Source organism: Triturus cristatus, chromosome 2_2, assembly GCF_964204655.1.
Source record: "Triturus cristatus chromosome 2_2, aTriCri1.1, whole genome shotgun sequence".
Lineage (NCBI taxonomy): Eukaryota > Metazoa > Chordata > Amphibia > Caudata > Salamandridae > Triturus > Triturus cristatus.
Genome location: NC_140582.1, coordinates 534,631,739 through 534,655,104, shown reverse-complemented (window position 1 = coordinate 534,655,104; position 23,366 = coordinate 534,631,739). Strand labels below are relative to the sequence as shown.

Sequence of the window (23,366 nt, the reverse complement as noted above, 5' to 3'; positions counted from 1 at the left end):
CATTCACACGTACACTGATTACACAACTTATACACAGTCCCTAATCCATTTAACCACTCACTAACCCATTGATACAGTTAGTAACACACCATCTCGCTTACAAATATTTCTACTACTATATGATCTTACTTACCCAGACAGATATTCACACACTTAGTTACTTCCTAATACAGGTACAAATAGGTGTACTCAATCACCTACACACTAGCTTATACAACCAGGCAACCATACATACAATCACTAAAATACTCAGTCAGGTTGCCATGTAAGTACTGATACACGCCATCACTTACCAATACAGCTAAAAAGGTATCTACTAACTAATATAAATAGTGATGCATACATGTACTTAATTACATAAACAGCTACTAACAGCCAGCCAGTTACTTACACAGCTACTGCCATATTACATATTCAATATTGCATAGAGTCAATGACTAAGTCAATTTGTCACCTATACAGGCATTCATACAGCCAATTAGTCATTGGTTCAGACACTCATGGATCCACTTGTTCATCTGCAAAGATACTCACATACCCATTTACAGATTGATCCAGAATTTGACACACCCAGTCACACAATGCTGTATACAGTATTACACCCAGACAGACACTGGTGCACACACTAACACACCCAGACAATCATGCATAGAGTGACATACCTAGGCACAGAGTGATTCATACACTAATACACCCATGTATACACTAAAACATAGAGTATCATACCCAGGCATTCACTGACACACCCAGACACACATATGCTTGGGAATATACTCTTCTATCCACTATTTTACACCCACACATACACTAATACAGAAACGGAAACTGCTAGAAACACACTGATGGAAACACTGACATAGCCAGTAACTCACTCTTAGAGGTACTTTCACACATTCATTCACCAATGTAGGTACTCACACAGTTAGTTATTTACCCATACAACTGCTGACACTGCCATACACTAACTAATACAGTCTCTTACATCCCATTCAGTCAGATATACCTCTATTTAAATATCCAGTGACTAAAGTATACACACACTTACCAACACACTCACTCGTCCTTACAGCCACTAACACCCTCAGTCACTCACTTAAACACACACTCACCCACCCAATCACTAAGTGATACAGCACTAACACATGCAGTGCCTCACCTATGCAGCCAGTCACACAACAACTGACTCAGTCATACAAGGACTCCCACAAGCATTCACTCATTCATAATGCCACACACACAGACTGTCACTCCCTCATACAGACACTCAGTCATCCATATAGACACTAATATATGCAATCACTCAGTCATGTAGGTACTCACATACCCAATCACTCACCCATACAGCCACTCACACAACCAGTCACTCACCTATATAACCACTCAGACAATCAATCACTCAAATACATAACCAGTGACACATCCACTCACCCATATGAACAGTCAAACAAGCAGTCAGTCAATCATGCTTGCACTGACACAACCAGTCACTTACCCATACAGCCACTCACACTTTGGCTCACTCACTCATGCAGCCATTAATATACCCACTATTTCATTCTTACAGTGGGTTTTACCCCTACTTGTTAACTAAAAAATCAACTGATACAGACAGTCACTCACTCATACAGACACTCACATATGCAGACAGTCAATCAAAGAGCTACTTATGCCCAGTTACTCGCCCCTTCAACCACAAACATATCTAGTCACTTACTTATACAGTGGAGTGGAGAAGTGTGGCTAGTGGAGAAGTGTGGCTCAATGATTAGAGCGGCAGATCCTGATGCAGAGGTCTAGCCCGGGACCAGGGCTCAATTCCCCGCCTCGGCGGGTCTTGGGCTCAAAAATTCCACGGACCTGATAATTCTCGCCTCGGTGCCATTCCAATCATGGAGTCCCACTCTGCAACTCTGGGCAATAGCTTGCTTAATCTCCACAACGGCCCCTGCAACGCTAAGGATGCCTGGCCTCCACCTTAGGGGTGCCCAGGAGTGGGCGCCTCACAGGGAAAGCCAGGATGGGTTCCACAGCGGTATTCGTACAAGCGCCTTGAGACCCTTGCGGGTGAGTAGTGCGCTATACAAGTATCAATTTATATTACATTTACATTTACATACAGACACTCACCCACCTAATCACTCCCTCATGCAAGCACTCAGACACCTGTTCACTCTCCTATACAGCCACTTACATACCCACTCTCTCACACATTGATTTACTCACTCATACATTCTCACACACAACCTCACAATTGTTCAAAAATCACTCACACTCACTCACTTACTCACTCTCTCACTTATACTGCCACTTACATATCCACTGTTCAACTCATACAGCCACTCCTTCACTCATACGCAACTCATTCACTCACCCATACAGTCACTCTGACACTAACACAAGCACTCACCCACCAAGTCACTCACTCACACAGTCATTGAAACACCCAGTCACTCAGTCATACAGACACATACCCACCCACCCAGTCCATCATTCATACAGGCACTAATACACATTCACTTACCTATAGTGCCGCTTACGCAAACACTCACTCAATTATCCAGGCACTTACCCAGCCTTTTACTCACCCATACATGCACTTACAGAAGCATTCACTCACCCATGCAGCCACTAACACACACAATCACTCAATTATACAACCACTCCTCTTTATACACACACACACATATAGATATAAAATGTATCTTTTTTTAACCATGAAATGTGGTTCTGACAAAAACTACTTTCACTTCTTTTTTTCTGGAACAGTTTTTTTTGTTTTCTAACCTTTTGTATTTTCTCTTAAATTAAGTGCCAACAAGGAAGAAAAGCATTCTATCCACAAACAGAAAATCTGTGGCAAAACTGTTGTAAATAAAAAAAATAAAAACGTTAATGAGAGGGACCCCTTGGTAAAACCAAAGGAATAGGGTACTCTTAACGAGTACTAGAAATATTATCCTTTAGTTCTTAATACTCTAACAGTATCTTAACTCGCTCATACCACTCGTCTAGCTTACACTAAACCACATGCATACAGCTGTAAGCAAGGCCCAAACAGTAAATCCACAATACGTCAAGAGTAGAAATCAGTATAAAATGTATTAAAAAATATTTTTGACACTTCATATGGTTGTTTTTTTGGTTTAAAATCGAGGCAAGAAGCAGTAAACCAATACTACAAACTAGCCGGCATGATACATGCAATACAATACAATACAAAGTTCCAAGCACCTTTATATTGTTCAAAACATTAAAATCATATACATGACACCAATGTTAAAACTGAGGAAAGAGAGATAAGAAAAAAGACAGTACACTTTGTCATCCAAATTAGCACATGCGTACAAAGAACTAACTGAGAGCCAGTACATCAACTGCTGTTACGTATCAGTACATCCAGTCAGCAGTACAAATTATGCAGAAAGTGCACAGAGACCCACACAGGTGCTCAAACATACACTATCAAAGGTTACAGGCTACAGTTATTGAAACTTTTTTTTATCAGTCTCTGAAAAGAACCAAATGTTACCGGGACATTATAGTTAGGAAAGAATTTTTAAAAAGATAGAAATTCCCTGGGAAAAAAAAGGTTACATTCACATTATACCTAAACTCACATTTCACTTGTACAAAACCATAGAAATTCAGCAATTATAGTTATCTGAGATAACTATAGTTAACTGAGCACTGCTTCTGAACTCACATATTACATCACTGATGACATGGTCAGTGACATCACTGATGACATCTCAAATGACATCACTGATGACATCATCCACAGAACCCACTCATACCCCATACAACCTCTCATACACCCACACTCACACCCACAGAACCATATGCATACCTCTTCACATATTTATATAGCGTGTCACACACCTACTCCCTCATCCAACAATCACTCACATATCCACTTACTCACTCATACAGCCAGTCACACAACCACTCACTCACTTACTCACTCATACATCTACTCACACAACCACGTACTCAGCCATACAACAACTTACACAGCCATACAATCACCCATACAGCTACTCACACACAGATGTATTCACCTATACAGGCACTAACACCCACCTACTCACTCACCCATACAGGCTCTCAACACAGTGACTCACTCACCCCTCAAGAACTCACGCACTCACTCACACACCCACAAAACCACTTCCACATCCATTCGCACATCTATATAAGCACTCCCACATCCATCCACTCAACAATACAGCCAATTACACAGACACTCACGCTGTAATACAGCCACTGACACACCAACTCACTTAACCAAGCAACCACTGAAACAGACACTCACCCACCCATACAGCCACTTACACATCCACTCACCCACCAATACAGGCACTCACACAATCACCCACTTATTCACCCAGAAAGCCAATGACACACCCAGTTACTCACACATGCGTCCTTTCACACAGCCACTCACTCACCCATCTGCAACCCACGCACCCACTTATTCACCCATACAGGCACTCAGACACCCACTCACACACCGATACACAGTCACACAGCCACTAACATAATATATGTTAGAAGTAGAATCACGCATTAGTAGTACAACTATTATGCTAATTTAAATTTTGTAGTGCCTTAGAATAGGTGTTTTTCAATCATAAACTCTCACAAAATACTTACACTCACTGGATGATGTCATTTGAGATTTCATCAGGGATGTCACTGACCCTGACATGAATGATGTCCTATGTGAGGTCATAAGCAGTGCATTGCGGGGGTGTGAGTTACAGTTAGCTCATGTAACTTTACTTGCTGAATTTCTATGATTTTATACAAGTGAAATGTGAGCCTGACAATAACATACCAGTAACCGTTGTTTTTTCCGAAAGTGTATATATATATATATATATTTACCCCGAGCCTGAATTGTTGTGCGGTGTCCGTCACAATGCTATAGAGCACCTGACCATGAGTGAATGGGAGAAAAGACGGAAACTGGAGCGTTAATACATATCTATATATATATATATATTTTCACAAAACACACGTACCCTTCCGTAACGTGAGACAGGCCACACCAACAGTGCTTTTCAATCTTCTTTATTTGGAGGCAGAAAAAGCATTACGCTTTTCGCCTCCCACGAGGCTTAATCATATGCAATGTTCTCTGGGTGGGTTCGTTGACTCTTATCAACGTAACTTTAAACATTAAAGAAGGACCAATGTCCACAACTTCAATTTAAAGCGGCAGTAGGTGTCTCTATTCTGTATAATTATTTTCACCGAGATGATGAGTACCCCAATTTTTAAAGATTTCATTCAAGATTCTCCTTGGAAAATAAAGTATTTTCATCTTCACTGTGTCTCATCTCAGCCTTATAAGATTAATGTATTCACTTGTAGTTACCATGACCACAATATCCACAATGCACCAAAACTGCCGTTTTTTTTCTTCACTTATTACTTCAATGTCGATTCTGGCAAAAGTTCAAACTTGCTTTAACTGCGTACCTTTTGTATCCAAAATGCCTTTAAAAGGAATAGTTCCATCGTATGGCTGAATCACAGGGGGTCACAGTGAATATCAAGTCCATTCTGCTACCACCATGTTCTTAAACAATTATATTCGTTACCTTCCACAACGTTCATAAGCACGAAGTGCACGGGCAAATCCCATTGCAAACCCTGGCTGTCTCAGTGTTCATCTCCCAAGTCGAGGCGGGCCTCTCAATGTGGCCCTTCCATCATTACTTCGATGACGTTCAATTCTACAGCCGGCGGGCACTCCTTAACAATAAATCCAAACGAAAGATCCGGCAACAGGAGCGCCTCAGCCTTGCGGGTCGGGGCCCATCACAGGTGTGCCAGACACCTCCAAAATTTTCACAAAACACACGTACCCTTCTGTAACGTGAGATAGGCCACAGCAACAGTGCTTTTAAATCTTCTTTATTTGGAGGCAGAAAAAGCATTAAGCGTTTCGCCTCCCACGAGGCTTAATCATATGCAATGTTCTCTGGGTGGGTTCGTTGGCTTTTATCAACGTAACTTTAAACATTAAAGAAGGACCAATGTCCACAACTTCAATTTAAAGCGGCAGTAGGTGCTATAAGTTGCAATGTAGTTCAGCAAATTTACACTGTACAACTGTACAACTATACACCATGATAGAGTCTTGTACAAACACTGACACATTCACACGTACACTGATTACACAACTTATACACAGTCCCTAATCCATTTAACCACTCACTAACCCATTGATACAGTTAGTAACACACCATCTCGCTTACAAATATTTCTACTACTATATGATCTTACTTACCCATACAGATATTCACACACTTAGTTACTTCCTAATACAGGTACAAATAGGTGTACTCAATCACCTACACACTAGCTTATACAACCAGGCAACCATACATACAATCACTAAAATACTCAGTCAAGTTGCCATGTAAGTACTGATACACGCCATCACTTACCAATACAGCTAAAAAGGTATCTACTAATATAAATAGTGATGCATACATGTACTTAATTACATAAACAGCTACTAACAGCCAGCCAGTTACTTACACAGCTACTGCCATATTACATATTCAATATTGCATAGAGTCAATGACTAAGTCAATTTGTCACCTATACAGGCATTCATACAGCCAATTAGTCATTGGTTCAGACACTCATGGATCCACTTGTTCATCTGCAAAGATACTCACATACCCATTTACAGATTGATCCAGAATTTGACACACCCAGTCACACAATGCTGTATACAGTATTACACCCAGACAGACACTGGTGCACACACTAACACACCCAGACAATCATGCATAGAGTGACATACCTAGGCACAGAGTGATTCATACACTAATACACCCATGTATACACTAAAACATAGAGTATCATACCCAGGCATTCACTGACACACCCAGACACACATATGCTTGGGAATATACTCTTCTATCCACTATTTTACACCCACACATACACTAATACAGAAACGGAAACTGCTAGAAACACACTGATGGAAACACTGACATAGCCAGTAACTCACTCTTAGAGGTACTTTCACACATTCATTCACCAATGTAGGTACTCACACAGTTAGTTATTTACCCATACAACTGCTGACACTGCCATACACTAACTAATACAGTCTCTTACATCCCATTCAGTCAGATATACCTCTATTTAAATATCCAGTGACTAAAGTATACACACACTTACCAACACACTCACTCGTCCTTACAGCCACTAACACCCTCAGTCACTCACTTAAACACACACTCACCCACCCAATCGCTAAGTGATACAGCACTAACACATGCAGTGCCTCACCTATGCAGCCAGTCACACAACAACTGACTCAGTCATACAAGGGCTCCCACAAGCATTCACTCATTCATAATGCCACACACACAGACTGTCACTCACTCATACAGACACTCAGTCATCCATATAGACACTAATATATGCAATCACTCAGTCATGTAGGTACTCACATACCCAATCACTCACCCATACAGCCACTCACACAGCCAGTCACTCACATATATAACCACTCAGACAACCAATCACTCAAATACATAACCAGTGACACATCCACTCACCCATATGAACAGTCAAACAAGCAGTCAGTCAATCATGCTTGTACTGACACAACCAGTCACTTACCCATACAGCCACTCACACTTTGGCTCACTCACTCATGCAGCCATTAATATACCCTCTATTTCATTCTTACAGTGGGTTTTACCCCTACTTGTTAACTAAAAAATCAACTGATACAGACAGTCACTCACTCATACAGACACTCACATATGCAGACAGTCAATCAAAGAGCTACTTATGCCCAGTTACTCGCCCCTTCAACCACAAACATATCTAGTCACTTACTTATACAGTGGAGTGGAGAAGTGTGGCTAGTGGAGAAGTGTGGCTCAATGATTAGAGCGGCAGATCCTGATGCAGAGGTCTAGCCCGGGACCAGGGTTCAATTCCCCGCCTCGGCGGGTCTTGGGCTCAAAAATTCCACGGACCTGATAATTCTCGCCTTGGGGCCATTCCAATCATGGAGTCCCACTCTGCAACTCTGGGCAATAGCTTGCTTAATCTCCACAACGGCCCCTGCAACGCTAAGGATGCCTGGCCTCCACCTTAGGGGTGCCCAGGAGTGGGCGCCTCACAGGGAAAGCCAGGATGGGTTCCACAGCGGTATTCGTACAAGCGCCTTGAGACCCTTGCGGGTGAGTAGTGCGCTATACAAGTATCAATTTATATTACATTTACATTTACATACAGACACTCACCCACCTAATCACTCCCTCATGCAAGCACTCAGACACCTGTTCACTCTCCTATACAGCCACTTACATACCCACTCTCTCACACATTGATTTACTCACTCATACATTCTCACACACAACCTCACAATTGTTCAAAAAACACTCACTCACTCTCTCACTTATACTGCCACTTACATATCCACTGTTCAACTCATACAGCCACTCCTTCACTCATACGCCACTCATTCACTCACCCATACAGTCACTCTGACACTAACACAAGCACTTACCCACCAAGTCACTCACTCACACAGTCATTGACACACCCAGTCACTCAGTTATACAGACACATACCCACCCACCCAGTCCATCATTCATACAGGCACTAATACACAGTCACTTACCTATAGTGCCGCTTACGCAAACACTCACTCAATTATCCAGGCACTTACCCAGCCTTTTACTCACCCATACATGCACTTACAGAAGCATTCACTCACCCATGCAGCCACTAACACACACAATCACTCAATTATACAACCTCCTCTTTATACACACACACACATATAGATATAAAATGTATCTTTTTTTAACCATGAAATGTGGTTCTGACAAAAACTACTTTCACTTCTTTTTTTCTGGAACAGTTTTTTTTGTTTTCTAACCTTTTGTATTTTCTCTTAAATTAAGTGCCAACAAGGAAGAAAAGCATTCTATCCACAAACAGAAAATCTGTGGAAAAACTGTTGTAAATAAAAAAAATAAAAACGTTAATGAGAGGGACCCCTTGGTAAAACCAAAGGAATAGGGTACTCTTAACGAGTACTAGAAATATTATCCTTTAGTTCTTAATACTCTAACAGTATCTTAACTCGCTCATACCACTCGTCTAGCTTACACTAAACCACATGCATACAACTGTAAGCAAGGCCCAAACAGTAAATCCACAATACGTCAAGAGTAGAAATCAGTATAAAATGTATTAAAAAATATTTTTGACACTTCATATGGTTGTTTTTTTGGTTTAAAATCAAGGCAAGAAGCAGTAAACCAATACTACAAACTAGCCGGCATGATACATGCAATACAATACAATACAAAGTTCCAAGCACCTTTATATTGTTCAAAACATTAAAATCATATACATGACACCAATGTTAAAACTGAGGAAAGAGAGATAAGAAAAAAGACAGTACACTTTGTCATCCAAATTAGCACATGCGTACAAAGAACTAACTGAGAGCCAGTACATCAACTGCTGTTACGTATCAGTACATCCAGTCAGCAGTACAAATTATGCAGAAAGTGCACAGAGACCCACACAGGTGCTCAAACATACACTATCAAAGGTTACAGGCTACAGTTATTGAAACTTTTTTTTATCAGTCTCTGAAAAGAACCAAATGTTACCGGGACATTATAGTTAGGAAAGAATTTTTAAAAAGATAGAAATTCCCTGGGAAAAAAAAAGGTTACATTCACATTATACCTAAACTCACATCTCACTTGTACAAAACCATAGAAATTCAGCAATTATAGTTATCTGAGATAACTATAGTTAACTGAGCACTGCTTCTGAACTCACATATTACATCACTGATGACATGGTCAGTGACATCACTGATGACATCTCAAATGACATCACTGATGACATCATCCACAGAACCCACTCATACCCCATACAACCTCTCATACACCCACACTCACACCCACAGAACCATATGCATACCTCTTCACATATTTATATAGCGTGTCACACACCTACTCCCTCATCCAACAATCACTCACATATCCACTTACTCACTCATACAGCCAGTCACACAACCACTCACTCACTCACTCATACATCTACTCACACAACCACATACTCAGCCATACAACAACTTACACAGCCATACAATCACCCATACAGCTACTCACACACAGATGTATTCACCTATACAGGCACTAACACCCACCTACTCACTCACCCATACAGGCTCTCAACACAGTGACTCACTCACTCCTCAAGAACTCACGCACTCACTCACACACCCACAAAACCACTTCCATATCCATTCGCACATCTATACAAGCACTCCCACATCCATCCACTCAACAATACAGCCAATTACACAGACACTCACGCTGTAATACAGCCACTGACACACCAACTCACTTAACCAAGCAACCACTGAAACAGACACTCACCCACCCATACAGCCACTTACACATCCACTCACCCACCAATACAGGCACTCACACAATCACCCACTTATTCACCCAGAAAGCCAATGACACACCCAGTTACTCACACATGCGTCCTTTCACACAGCCACTCACTCACCCATCTGCAACCCAAGCACCCACTTATTCACCCATACAGGCACTCAGACACCCACTCACACACCGATACACAGTCACACAGCCACTAACATAATATATGTTAGAAGTAGAATCGGGCATTAGTAGTACAACTATTATGCTAATTTAAATTTTGTAGTGCCTTAGAATAGGTGTTTTTCAATCATAAACTCTCACAAAATACTTACACTCACTGGATGATGTCATTTGAGATTTCATCAGGGATGTCACTGACCCTGACATGAATGATGTCCTATGTGAGGTCATAAGCAGTGCATTGCGGGGGTGTGAGTTACAGTTAGCTCATGTAACTTTACTTGCTGAATTTCTATGATTTTATACAAGTGAAATGTGAGCCTGACAATAACATACCAGTAACCGTTGTTTTTTCCGAAAGTGTATATATATATATATATATTTACCCCGAGCCTGAATTGTTGTGCGGTGTCCGTCACAATGCTATAGAGCACCTGACCATGAGTGAATGGGAGAAAAGACGGAAACTGGAGCGTTAATACATATCTATATATATATATATATATTTTCACAAAACACACGTACCCTTCCGTAACGTGAGACAGGCCACACCAACAGTGCTTTTCAATCTTCTTTATTTGGAGGCAGAAAAAGCATTACGCTTTTTGCCTCCCGCGAGGCTTAATCATATGCAATGTTCTCTGGGTGGGTTCGTTGGCTCTTATCAACGTAACTTTAAACATTAAAGAAGGACCTATGTCCACAACTTCAATTTAAAGCGGCAGTAGGTGTCTCTATTCTGTATAATTATTTTCGCCGAGATGATGAGTACCCCAATTTTTAAAGATTTCATTCAAGATTCTCCTTGGAAAATAAAGTATTTTCATCTTCACTGTGTCTCATCTCAGCCTTATAAGATTAATGTATTCACTTGTAGTTACCATGACCACAATATCCACAATGCACCAAAACTGCCGTTTTTTTTCTTCACTTATTACTTCAATGTCGATTCTGGCAAAAGTTCAAACTTGCTTTAACTGCGTACCTTTTGTATCCAAAATGCCTTTAAAAGGAATAGTTCCATCGTATGGCTGAATCACAGGGGGTCACAGTGATTATCAAGTCCATTCTGCTACCACCATGTTCTTAAACAATTATATTCGTTACCTTCCACAACGTTCATAAGCACGAAGTGCAGGGGCAAATCCCATTGCAAACCCTGGCTGTCTCAGTGTTCATCTCCCAAGTCGAGGCGGGCCTCTCAATGTGGCCCTTCCATCATTACTTCGATGACGTTCAATTCTACAGCCGGCGGGCACTCCTTAACAATAAATCCAAACGAAAGATCCGGCAACAGGAGCGCCTCAGCCTTGCGGGTCGGGGCCCATCACAGGTGTGCCAGACACCTCCAAAATTTTCACAAAATACACGTACCCTTCTGTAACGTGAGATAGGCCACAGCAACAGTGCTTTTAAATCTTCTTTATTTGGAGGCAGAAAAAGCATTAAGCGTTTCGCCTCCCACGAGGCTTAATCATATGCAATGTTCTCTGGGTGAGTTTGTTGGCTTTTATCAACGTAACTTTAAACATTAAAGAAGGACCAATCTCCACAACTTCAATTTAAAGCGGCAGTAGGTGTCTCTATTCTGTATAATTATTTTCGCCAAAATAGACATTGAAGTAATAAGTGAAGAAAAAAAACAGCAGTTTTGGTGCATTGTGGATATTGTGGTCATGGTAACTACAAGTGAATACATTAATCTTATAAGGCTGAGATGAGACACAGTGAAGATGAAAATACTTTATTTTCCAAGGAGAATCTTGAATGAAATCTTTAAAAATTGGGGTACTCATCATCTCGGCGAAAATAATTATACAGAATAGAGACACCTACTGCCGCTTTAAATTGAAGTTGTGGACATTGGTCCTTCTTTAATGTTTAAAGTTACGTTGATAAAAGCCAACGAACCCACCCAGAGAACTTTGCATATGATTAAGCCTCGTGGGAGGCGAAACGCGTAATGCTTTTTCTGCCTCCAAATAAAGAAGATTGAAAAGCACTGTTGGTGTGGCCTGTCTCACGTTACGGAAGGGTACGTGTGTTTTGTGAACATTTTGGAGGTGTCTGGCACACCTGTGATGGGCCCCGACCCGCAAGGCTGAGGCGCTCCTGTTGCCGGATCTTTCGTTTGGATTTATTGTTAAGGAGTGCCCGCCGGCTGTAGAATTGAACGTCATCGAAGTAATGATGGAAGGGCCACATTGAGAGGCCCGCCTCGACTTGGGAGATGAACACTGAGATAGCCAGGGTTTGCAATGGGATTTGCCCCTGCACTTCGTGCTTATGAACGTTGTGGAAGGTAACGAATATAATTGTTTAAGAACATGGTGGTAGCAGAATGGACTTGATATTCACTGTGACCCCCTGTGATTCAGGCATACGATGGAACTATTCCTTTTAAAGGCATTTTGGATGCAAAAGGTACGCAGTGAAAGCAAGTTTGAACTTTTGCCAAAATCGACATTGAAGTAATAAGTGAAGAAAAAAAACGGCAGTTTTGGTGCATTGTGGATATTGTGGTCATGGTAACTACAAGTGAATACATTAATCTTATAAGGCTGAGATGAGACACAGTGAAGATGAAAATACTTTATTTTCCAAGGAGAATCTTGAATGAAATCTTTAAAAATTGGGGTACTCATCATCTCAGCGAAAATAATTATACAGAATAGAGACACCTACTGCCGCTTTAAATTGAAGTTGTGGACATTGGTTCTTCTTTAATGTTTAAAGTTACGTTGATAAAAGCCAACGAACCCACCCAGAGAAAATTACATATGATTAAGCCTCGTGGGAGGCGAAACGCGTATTGCTTTTTCTGCCTCCAAGTAAAGAAGATTGAAAAGCACTGTTGGTGTGACCTGTCTCACGTTACGGAAGGGTACGTGTGTTTTGTGAACATTTTGGAGGTGTCTGGCACACCTGTGATGGGCCCCGACCCGCAAGGCTGAGGCGCTCCTGTTGCCGGATCTTTCGTTTGGATTTATTGTTAAGGAGTGCCCGCCGGCTGTAGAATTGAACGTCATCGAAGTAATGATGGAAGGGCCACATTGAGAGGCCCGCCTCGACTTGGGAGATGAACACTGAGACAGCCAGGGTTTGCAATGGGATTTGCTCCTGCACTTCGTGCTTATGAACGTTGCGGAAGGTAACGAATATAATTGTTTAAGAACATGGTGGTAGCAGAATGGACTTGATATTTACTGTGACCCCCTGTGATTCAGCCATACGATGGAACTATTCCTTTTAAAGGCATTTTGGATGCAAAAGGTACGCAGAGAAAGCAAGTTTGAACTTTTGCCAAAATCGACATTGAAGTAATAAGTGAAGAAAAAAACGGCAGTTTTGGTGCATTGTGGATATTGTGGTCATGGTAACTACAAGTGAATACATTAATCTTATAAGGCTGAGATGAGACACAGTGAAGATGAAAATACTTTATTTTCCAAGGAGAATCTTGAATGAAATCTTTAAAAATTGGGGAACTCATCATCTCGGCGAAAACTAATTATACAGAATAGAGACACCTACTGCCGCTTTAAATTGAAGTTGTGGACATTGGTCCTTCTTTAATGTTTAAAGTTACGTTGACAAAAGCCAACAAACCCACCTAGAGAACATTGCATATGATTAAGCCTCGTGGGAGGCGAAACGCGTAATGCTTTTTCTGCCTCCAAATAAAGAAGATTGAAAAGCACTGTTGGTGTGGCCTGTCTCACGTTACGGAAGGGTACGTGTGCTTTGTGAAAATTTTGGAGGTGTCTGGCACACCTGTAATGGGCCCCGACCCGCAAGGCTGAGGCGCTCCTGTTGCCGGATCTTTCGTTTGGATATATATATATATATATATATATATATATATGAACACAGTTCGTTCTGATGTGCAGACACACTCTCAGAACCAGGCAGGATGAAAACCAATCCGTTTATTTTCTAGGACGCATTTTGGTTGCGCGGCAGCCCTGGTCACGTGCAACATAGCCCACTGTTCCCTAGAACGTGCGCGGGTGTGAGCGCGCGCACTAAAGTATCCCCGAGCGCGCAGTGTCCCAATTGTGGCGCGCACACACACAACGCAGCCCGTTCGCGCTGCCACTTTCAAAACGCCGCCTCTTGCTGCATTTTTTTCTTAATAGTGCACGCCAGCTGGGCAGTTTGTGGGCCTTTGTGAAAGTATTCTTGTTAATTGCCGCGCCATCATGCGCTGCAATTAACATGAATACTTTCACAAAGACCCACAAACTGCCCCGCTGGCGTGCACTATTAGGAAAAGGAATGTGGTAATCTAAAGATCGACGTGTTTTTGATTCTGAAAGAACACGTCGCGCTTTAGATTACCACATTCCTTTGCTAATAGTTGGCATCTGTGGGGCTGAATGTGGGCCTTTGAAATAGTTTTCATGCTAATTGCAGTGCACACGGGCGCTGCAATTAACAAGAATGCTATCTCAAAGGCCCACATTCAGCCCCGCACTATCAGCAAAAGGAATGCAGAGTCATACACAACGTGTACTTTCAGAATCGTCTGAAAGCACACGTCGTATTTGACCCTGCAGTTCTTTAGCTAATAGTGGGCAGCTGCGGGGCTGAATGTGGGCCTTTCAGATAGTATTCTTGTTAATTGCAGCGCCGGTGTGCACTGCAATTAACAAGAATACTATCTCAAAGCAGGCCCGGTTCTAGCGGGTGGGCCGGGTGAGCCAGGCCCACCCAAACATGAGCCTGGCCCACCCAAACAGGAGCCTTGGCCCTCGCTTTGAGGGCTTGAAGGCAAGCGCGCAACGCCATGGGGCTCAAAGTGCTTCAATGCCCAATCCTGTCGTGTGTGTGCGCCCGGGCTGAAACAGCTTCCCGGGCGCGCACACACACAGACAGTTTTAGAGATTATCGCAGGCGCACCCAGTACTTCACAGGTCTTTAAAAGACCATTTACATGTTAACAAGGCTTTGTTTGTTTTTTCACCCCTTCAGCTCCACATGGCAAAGGCGACAATGTTCTGCTCCACATGGCAAAGGCGGCAATGTTCTTCTCCACATGGCAAAGGCGACAATGTTCTGCTGCATGGATATTTCTTTTATTATGCAGCTCTCGGAGAAAATACGTTTGTTTATTCCTATTCACCTTTCCTGACCCCTGCAGCGGCTTGTCACATCAGGCTGTGACACTAAGTTTGACTAATGAAGTAGGTAAGAGAATGTGTTACTATTTGTTTTTCTTTTTAAAATCTGCACAGGCCCAGCAGGACAAATACTTTGTGTGTGCTTCATTTAAACAGTTTTTATCATTATCATGGCCACTGCAGGACAACAATAAGACAATACAAAATGCCCAGATACCGCTGGTGATAAATGATCCTGCTGGAGAAAAATCATTTGTCTGTTAGCAGTTTTTAAGTGCAGATGAACTGTATTTTATGTGGAAGCTCAGTGGGTTACTACCTTTGTCACAGAGATCCTTGTGCTACTTTCAGTTCAGAAGTTACAATCCTAACATAGGACAATGACCAATGAACTGTCATCAAAGAGCTGCATACAAACATGAATGGTATAGTTAGAACTTCACTTTCTTTTTTTGTGCTGTAGTTAGAACTTCCCCAGTCTTTCATTATTCTAATGTTGCTAAAATAAGTATGTTTGGGCAGATATACATTTTTATCAGTAAAGCTAACCCCCATGGAATACTCTTTAAATCCTGAGGTTGTTTTTCGTTACCAAACCCTCTTAAAATATGCAGCCCGCCAGTATGTATGACATGTGATTCCTACACCTTATGATCCTCATTGGCTTATGTGACATTCCCTGTAGACTGATTTACACATTTGTATGATTCATTGTCTCTTTAATGTGTGCGTGGTGTAAAGTACTGACACACTACACTGATATGAGTAGCGCTGTACAACAAATATAATGCATATGACAGAGGGGCTACGTAAAGATGAGGGGCACTGTTGAAGGGTGGCACTGAGGGAATCCGAGGAAGAGGTCATGGGGTGGAGTGGGGAGCTAGGGAGAGATGAGGGCACTGCTGGAGGGTGGCAGTGAGGGAGTCTGAGGAGGAGGTCATGAGGGGGATGGGCTACAGAGAGATGAGGGGCACTGGTGGAGGGTGGCAGTGAGGGAATCTGAGGAGGAGGTCATGAGGGGGAGAGGCTATGGGGAGATGATAGGCACTAGTGGAGGGTGGCAGTGAGGGAATCCGAGGAGGAGGTCAATAGGGGGGTCATGGAGGGATGATGGGCACTGTTGGAAGGTGGTAGTAAAGGTTATTTACGGAGGAAGAGGTTATTGGTGCGGCGCCAAAAAAGATTTTCGCATCAGCTCTGAAGCCGGCCCTGTCATGGCCATTCTGTTTTTGTTTATTTAATCAGCAGTCGGGTCATAAGGGCTACTGTGCAGCATGCTTTAAAGTGTGTGCTAGTTATATTTACCGCTATATTCAGTGTTTTAAGTTTGAAGGTGATTTTACTAATGTTTTTACCGGGAAAAATGAAAGTGGAGCCCTATGGTGCCTGATATGGGGCTGGGGCACAAGGTCAGCTGTGAGATAAGGTGCACTGGACAGGAGTAGTGGATAATCAAGCCTGTAAGGGAGTGCGTTGCTGAGTCCGGGGTCAGGTGGAGGTAGGTATGAAGAGGGATTCTCCCTGAAGGCTTGCACAGAGGGAGCCTGTAAGGGAGTTCGTTGCAGAGTCCGGGGTCAGGTGGAGGAAGTAATGAAGAGGGATTCTCCCAGAGGGAGCCTGAGTAGTGTCACTTGCCTGATACTCCCACCTCAGAAACCTCTTCTTCCCATCAAAGGAACATTACATGGAAAAAAACACTTTTTGAGAGTGATAATATTTAGAAAGAGATTTGGAAAAGAGTGCGTTTTACTGGGCCTTGTAAGACTAAGAAGAGATAAAGGAGGGCCCTGAAGCAGGCCTGCCTAGACATATATGCGACAAATTGAGCGAGAACCGGTTGCGCAGTGGTCAAAACAGGCGATCGGTCATAACACAAGTGCCTGCCTGGATCACCCCGAGGGGTTCTGGTAATTGCCAGCCAGGGGACGTGTTTGCAATGAGGCGGCATTGGAGGCAGCCGAAAACAGCCAGACTGCAGCATAAGAGGAGAGGGTGCCTGTGGAGTTGTGCTGGCGCCACTCGTGGAGTAAGTGGGTTGTGGGAGCAAGATTTGAGATATAGAAAGACAATACAATATTCACCACTGCAGGAATAATGTTAAATACTGTTAAATGTTGTCTCCGCTTCAGGTATAGGAATGTTACTGCAAAAGGTCACAGGGAGCACACCTCACATGTTAAAATCTTTGTTCGCTCTCCACGGGAGGAGGCACAGAGTCAGTGACTGGCATCCCTGTCCTCTGGCGTACAACTGGGGCACTGATTGCCCCACTAAAAAGCTAGCTGGATCAATAAAAATCATACACTGGTGAATAGATATAGATTAGACCGAAGTCGGGAATGTTTTCAACTCCAAGGCATGTTTTTTTCTCTAAATACCATGAGCTTAAGTATGCATATTCATTAAAAGCATGCATTTTAAAAGCGAGCACAGCTACTAACAAACACCGACGCGCCTATTTTACCAGAGCTTTGCCCTCTCTCGAATCATAGAAATCAGAGTCCTCCTGGCCACAACTAATGACTCCCTCGGCAAACGTGCCACCCGGACTGCATTCAGACTCAGCAGTTGCACAGTGCGTGCTCTAGACTCCAGAAGCCACCACGAGTCCGTGGGATTGGGTCTTGGAGGTGGCAGGGATCATTCATGATTATGCTTATATTACCGTGCTACGGTGTAAGCACTGCCCTGGCATTGCCACGTCCTGCGTAATGCCGCACGTAGCCATGAGAATTATTTCCTATTTTAACTAATACATTGTAGCCAGCAGCCCGCAAAGCCTACCGGGAGCAGCGCTCCCACACAGCCCTGCTGCCACTCCAGTTTCAGCATAGCGGAGTTATGGCTTGACAGCCAAGGCAGGTGCTATGCCTATTGTGCGTGAATTTGAATTTCAGTGCGGATCACCACACTGAAATGCTTTAGTCTAACACCTGATGCGTGGTCCCTGGCAGGGCTGTGAGTAACACTCGCCAGAAAAAATCAAGCCATAAAGAGGAGTGAAACGTATATAGAAATTACATGCATAGCTGTCAGGTTTCACATTGGTCTGTGTGACCTATTCATGATTTCAGTGTAATTTTTTGTGACATTTTAACAACTATGAGTGACGCTTTCTTTCCAGCAAAAGATAGCTGGCAAGTTTCATTTTCCTTATGTGACATTTTCATATTTTCCTTGTGTTTGTGTGACATTTCTATTCTTATGTCTGATGTGTCTCAATATTTTGCTTCCCAACAACATTTTGATCCATAACCAATATAACAGTGACTTACTTAACATAGTCTTTAATCCCGATTCGCACTGCACCTGAAACTGTAGAACTTGTGATTTCACATCTGATTTTAGTGTGTGTTCCCTTTGTATACTTTACAAAGCTTGTATTGCATTTCATGATGTTTCCTTTTTACATATAAAATTGTTCTGAAATAAAAAAGGCATCTACATAACACTTCAATCATACCGAATAGTGACCAATTCCTTTGCAATACAAGGTGTTGCTGGATTTTCTTTGAAAAAGACGTCTTCACATCTACCGTCAATAACCACTGTTCAACTACTAACACTTGAACATGAGGGATCACTGGTACTAGCAGCAATTAAAAGGTGGGAACCTTTTATCGCTCACAAATGTATAGATTCAAGAAGAATCAGAATTAAGCAAAACAAACTAATATGAGCAGAGAATGACATTAAAGCACAAAAGACTCTTTCCTTTCTGAAGTCCGCCACTCTTTCAACCTTTTCCATTTTAATGGAATCAAGCACAACAAATACACTTTCCTGATAGTGACTCAGGACAGAATTGTGTCAAAGGTAATTTACTGTATTATTGCTTGAAAGAGTGTTCTAACTTTAACCAAACACTGTGTAAGGCACCTCAATGACAAGCTGGGTGATGCTGGATCAGTCTCCTTGTAATTATTACACACTCCTTTGGCATTGCAAGCCAATGCGTGGGGCAGTATTGGAACACGGTTTTATTCAACTCCGTGTTTAAGCTCAGTAGTTTCAGGAGCCGGAAAATAAGATAAGGCTCCGGGGTCATTGTAAGGCTTAACCCAGTGCTTGCTCTTTGTGTATTTAAAGGCTTCTCCAAGCCGCCCACAGCCAGATTCATCTAGTGCCATATCCATGTGTATTGTATATTTGTGATCTTGTATAGGCTCCCAACATTTTCCTACCCTATGAACAGTGCTTGAGTTGAGGATCTTTAGTAAAATCTTATTATGGTACCACTGTTGGAGTCCTATGCTTTTCTAAACCCAAAGTGTACTTGCCTGTGTAACCAATTAATGTCATGGCGTGTGTATCTAAATTGCACACCTGCCTTTAGACCCTTCATGTGGTGCTACAGGTGTGGAAATGCACCGTCCTTTCACTTTTTTAAGCAAAGATTTGGAGTGATATTTGGCGCTGCAACCACACGCGCGGTCTGATTCCCGGTGCATATAGCCTGGGCTGCAGTGCACAGAGACCTTACACTGCCGCACACAGAGGAAAAAAATTAGAGGGAACATTGGTGGGGAGCCCTAATAATCCCGGGAAATTAAATAAACAAAGGACTGTTCCTGCACATGTAGTGACAACAAAGGTTACTGTGTCGCCCATATTGGAATACATAAGTAATACACAAGACAATGCCACGGCCGGCATACACAGTAGTAAAGCAATACATAATGTAGGTGCCACAAGATATATGACTGCCCACCTACTGCAAGGGCATCCAGTCACAATCACAAAAATCAAGGAATTGCAGAACTCATGAGAATATAATGTCCTGAACATAACAAATACCATGATAATGTGCCCATATACACATTGAAAATACATAGGAACATGTGATTACAACAAAGTTTACTGTGTCAGCCGTGATATAATGCATAGCTAACACACAGGAAAATGCCATAATCTACATACATAGTGGTAAAGCAATACACAATATAGGTGCCCAAAGATGTATGACTGCCCCCCCTGCTGCACAGGCATCCACCCAAAATTACAAAAATCATAGAATTGTAGTGTGCTGACCATAAAGAAAACCACGAGAATGTTCCAGTAAGCACAATGACAATATCTGTTGCCATGAACATAGCAGGAAAGCATTCCTGGTAACACATGGAGTGAAACATGGTCAATGGTAGTGACAAAGTGTCACGAGTGAGCTTGCACAGACCCCCCTGTATGATAGGATTAGCACAGTGCTATCGATGCCGAGCTGTAAAATGACCAAAACCTTTTACCACTCCAGGCATATATATGTATATAGAGTTCTCTGCTTCTTTTTTGCATAATTTATGCATCATTCTATGCCTGAAAGGGTTTTGTTATGACTTATACTGGGTGCTCCCTTGTGTCTGGACAAAGCTATACCACTCTGAAGAGCTCTAATGATGGGAGCGAAACACGTGTCAGGGGTTGCTTTTATTCATTTCAGGCTTTCTTGGATGGTCTTTTACCAATCGAAAGCTGTAATACTGTGCCTGGAGTGGTAAATGCTTTGGTTATTTTACAGCTCGGCATGGATAGCACAGTGCTAATCCTATGCTTAAAGACTTTGCTGTAGAAATGGCAAAATACTTTGTACCTTTCTATCTTAAAGACTTTGATAGAAAAGCCGACATTTGAGGTGAGCAGATCTAGAGTGTTGCTGGTGTTGAGAGTGTTCTCTACAGGAGCTGATTTCCACCTAAACTTGAGAACTACACAGAGTTCTCTGCTTCTATTTTGCATAATTTATGCATCACTCTATACCGGAAAGGGTTTTGTTTTGACTTATACTGGGTGCTCCCTTGTGTCTGGACAAAGTTATACCTCTCTGAAGAGCTCTAATGAGAGCGAAAATCGTGTCAAGGGCTGCTTTTATTCATGTCAGGTTGGCTTGGATGGCATTTTACCAATCCAAAGCTGTAATGCTGTGCCTGGAGTGGTAAAAGGCTTTGGTCATTTTACAGCTCGGCATGGATAGCACTGTGCTAAACCTATGCTTAAAAACTATGATAGAAAAGCAGACATTTGAGGTGAGCAAATTTAGAGTGTTGCTGGTGTTGAGAGTGCTCTCTACAGGAGCTGCTGTCCACCTAAACTTGAGAGCTACCCAGAGATTTCTGCTTCTTTTCTGCATAATTTATGCATCACTCTATATATAGGGATGCGGAGGATTCGCATCCCCTCCTAGCCTCATACGGAGATCTGATTGGCTACCAGCACTTCAAACTAGGAAGTGTTGACAGCCATCTTTTGACTCGAGCCACAGAAAAAACATATTATGAAAGAAAATAGGACAGGGACCACCACCTGCCAGGGGCTTTATGTTTCAAGAATGCGGGGGCACACGAACCCATCAGCAGCCCTGGAAGCCATCAGCTCTCTGGGGCTATAATTTTTAATTGATGCAGGGGAACTACATGGACTTGCCTATAGCCCGAGGGAGCACCACCTCACAGGGGATTTTGTAAAATGTAATGTAGGTAGGCCGCGCAGCCCCCAGCAGCCCCGGGAACCACCAGTTCCCCGGGACAAATTGAAAAAGAGAGTGGAGTTGCATGAACCACCTCCTGGAGCCATTGATGGCCCTGGGGACCGCTACCCCCTAGGGCTGGCTCCTGCTCTGTCCCAGGGTGCCCACCCCTGGGATGAAGCTGTTGCTATGGCTTGGCAGGAGCTTCATCACTCCTGCGAAGTGATAGCAAACTGTGTTCGGCTTTCAGCAAATGAGAGCATTAAGATTGAGGCTGATTTGTGAATTCTATGGAAAATTAAAAATATATATATACTCTCACACACTCACTCAGACACTCACTCAGAAAGCCACTCGGACACTCTCACATCCACTGACAGACTCATTCAGACACTCATACACCCAATCACAGACCTACTCAGACACTTACACACCCATTCACAGGCCCACTCAGATGCACATTCACCCACTCACAGATCTACTCAGAGACTCATTCACTGACTCACAGAACCACAGAGAAACTCATATACTCCTTCACAGACCCACTGAGACACTCATGCACCCACTCACAAATCTACACAGGCACTTAGGCACCCACTCACAGATCCATTCAGAGACTCAAACACCCACTCATATGGCACCCACGCACAATCCCACTTAGACACTCACACCCACTCACACACCTACTCAGACACTAATGCACCCACTTACAGACCCACTCAGACACTCATACACCCTCTCACTGACCCACTCAGAGACTCACATATCCACTCACAGATCCATTCAGACAATTACGCACCCACTCACAGATTTACACACCCACTCACAAACCCATTCAGACACCCATGCACCCACTCACAGAACCACTGAGACACTTATGCACCTACTCCCATATCCACACAGATACTCATGTACCCAGAGACAGACCTACACAGTTGCTCACACACCTACTCAGAGTCCTACACATGCACTCACAGACCCTCTCACATGCCCACTCAGATACTTAAGCACCCATTCACTCATGCACCCATTCACACACTCACTCAGACACTCACATACCTTGTTCCAGACCCATCCACAAAGTCACACACCCACTCACAGGCCTACTCAGACACTCATACTTTTATTCAGAGACCC

At 42.8% G+C, this 23,366-nt stretch overlaps 2 long non-coding RNA genes across 5 annotated transcripts in view; one reads left to right on the top strand and one right to left on the bottom strand.

The window, feature by feature from the left end:
- The window catches only part of LOC146862465 (uncharacterized), a 306,932-nt gene extending 301,103 nt beyond the window's left edge, over positions 1-5,829 (bottom strand). For 3 of the 4 annotated variants that reach the window (XR_014978457.1, XR_014978458.1, XR_014978461.1), the window contains exon 1: positions 5,025-5,829. This is a non-coding gene — a long non-coding RNA (uncharacterized LOC146862465). The remainder of the gene's footprint in view (positions 1-5,024) is intronic. The other variant, XR_014978459.1, reaches the window with a different exon arrangement.
- A 6,737-nt stretch (positions 5,830-12,566) lies between these two features.
- Positions 12,567-23,366, top strand: part of LOC146862464 (uncharacterized) — a 135,463-nt gene continuing 124,663 nt past the window's right edge. Inside the window, exons 1-2 of the long non-coding RNA XR_014978455.1 lie at positions 12,567-14,376; positions 15,618-15,829. This is a non-coding gene — a long non-coding RNA (uncharacterized LOC146862464). The remainder of the gene's footprint in view (positions 14,377-15,617; positions 15,830-23,366) is intronic.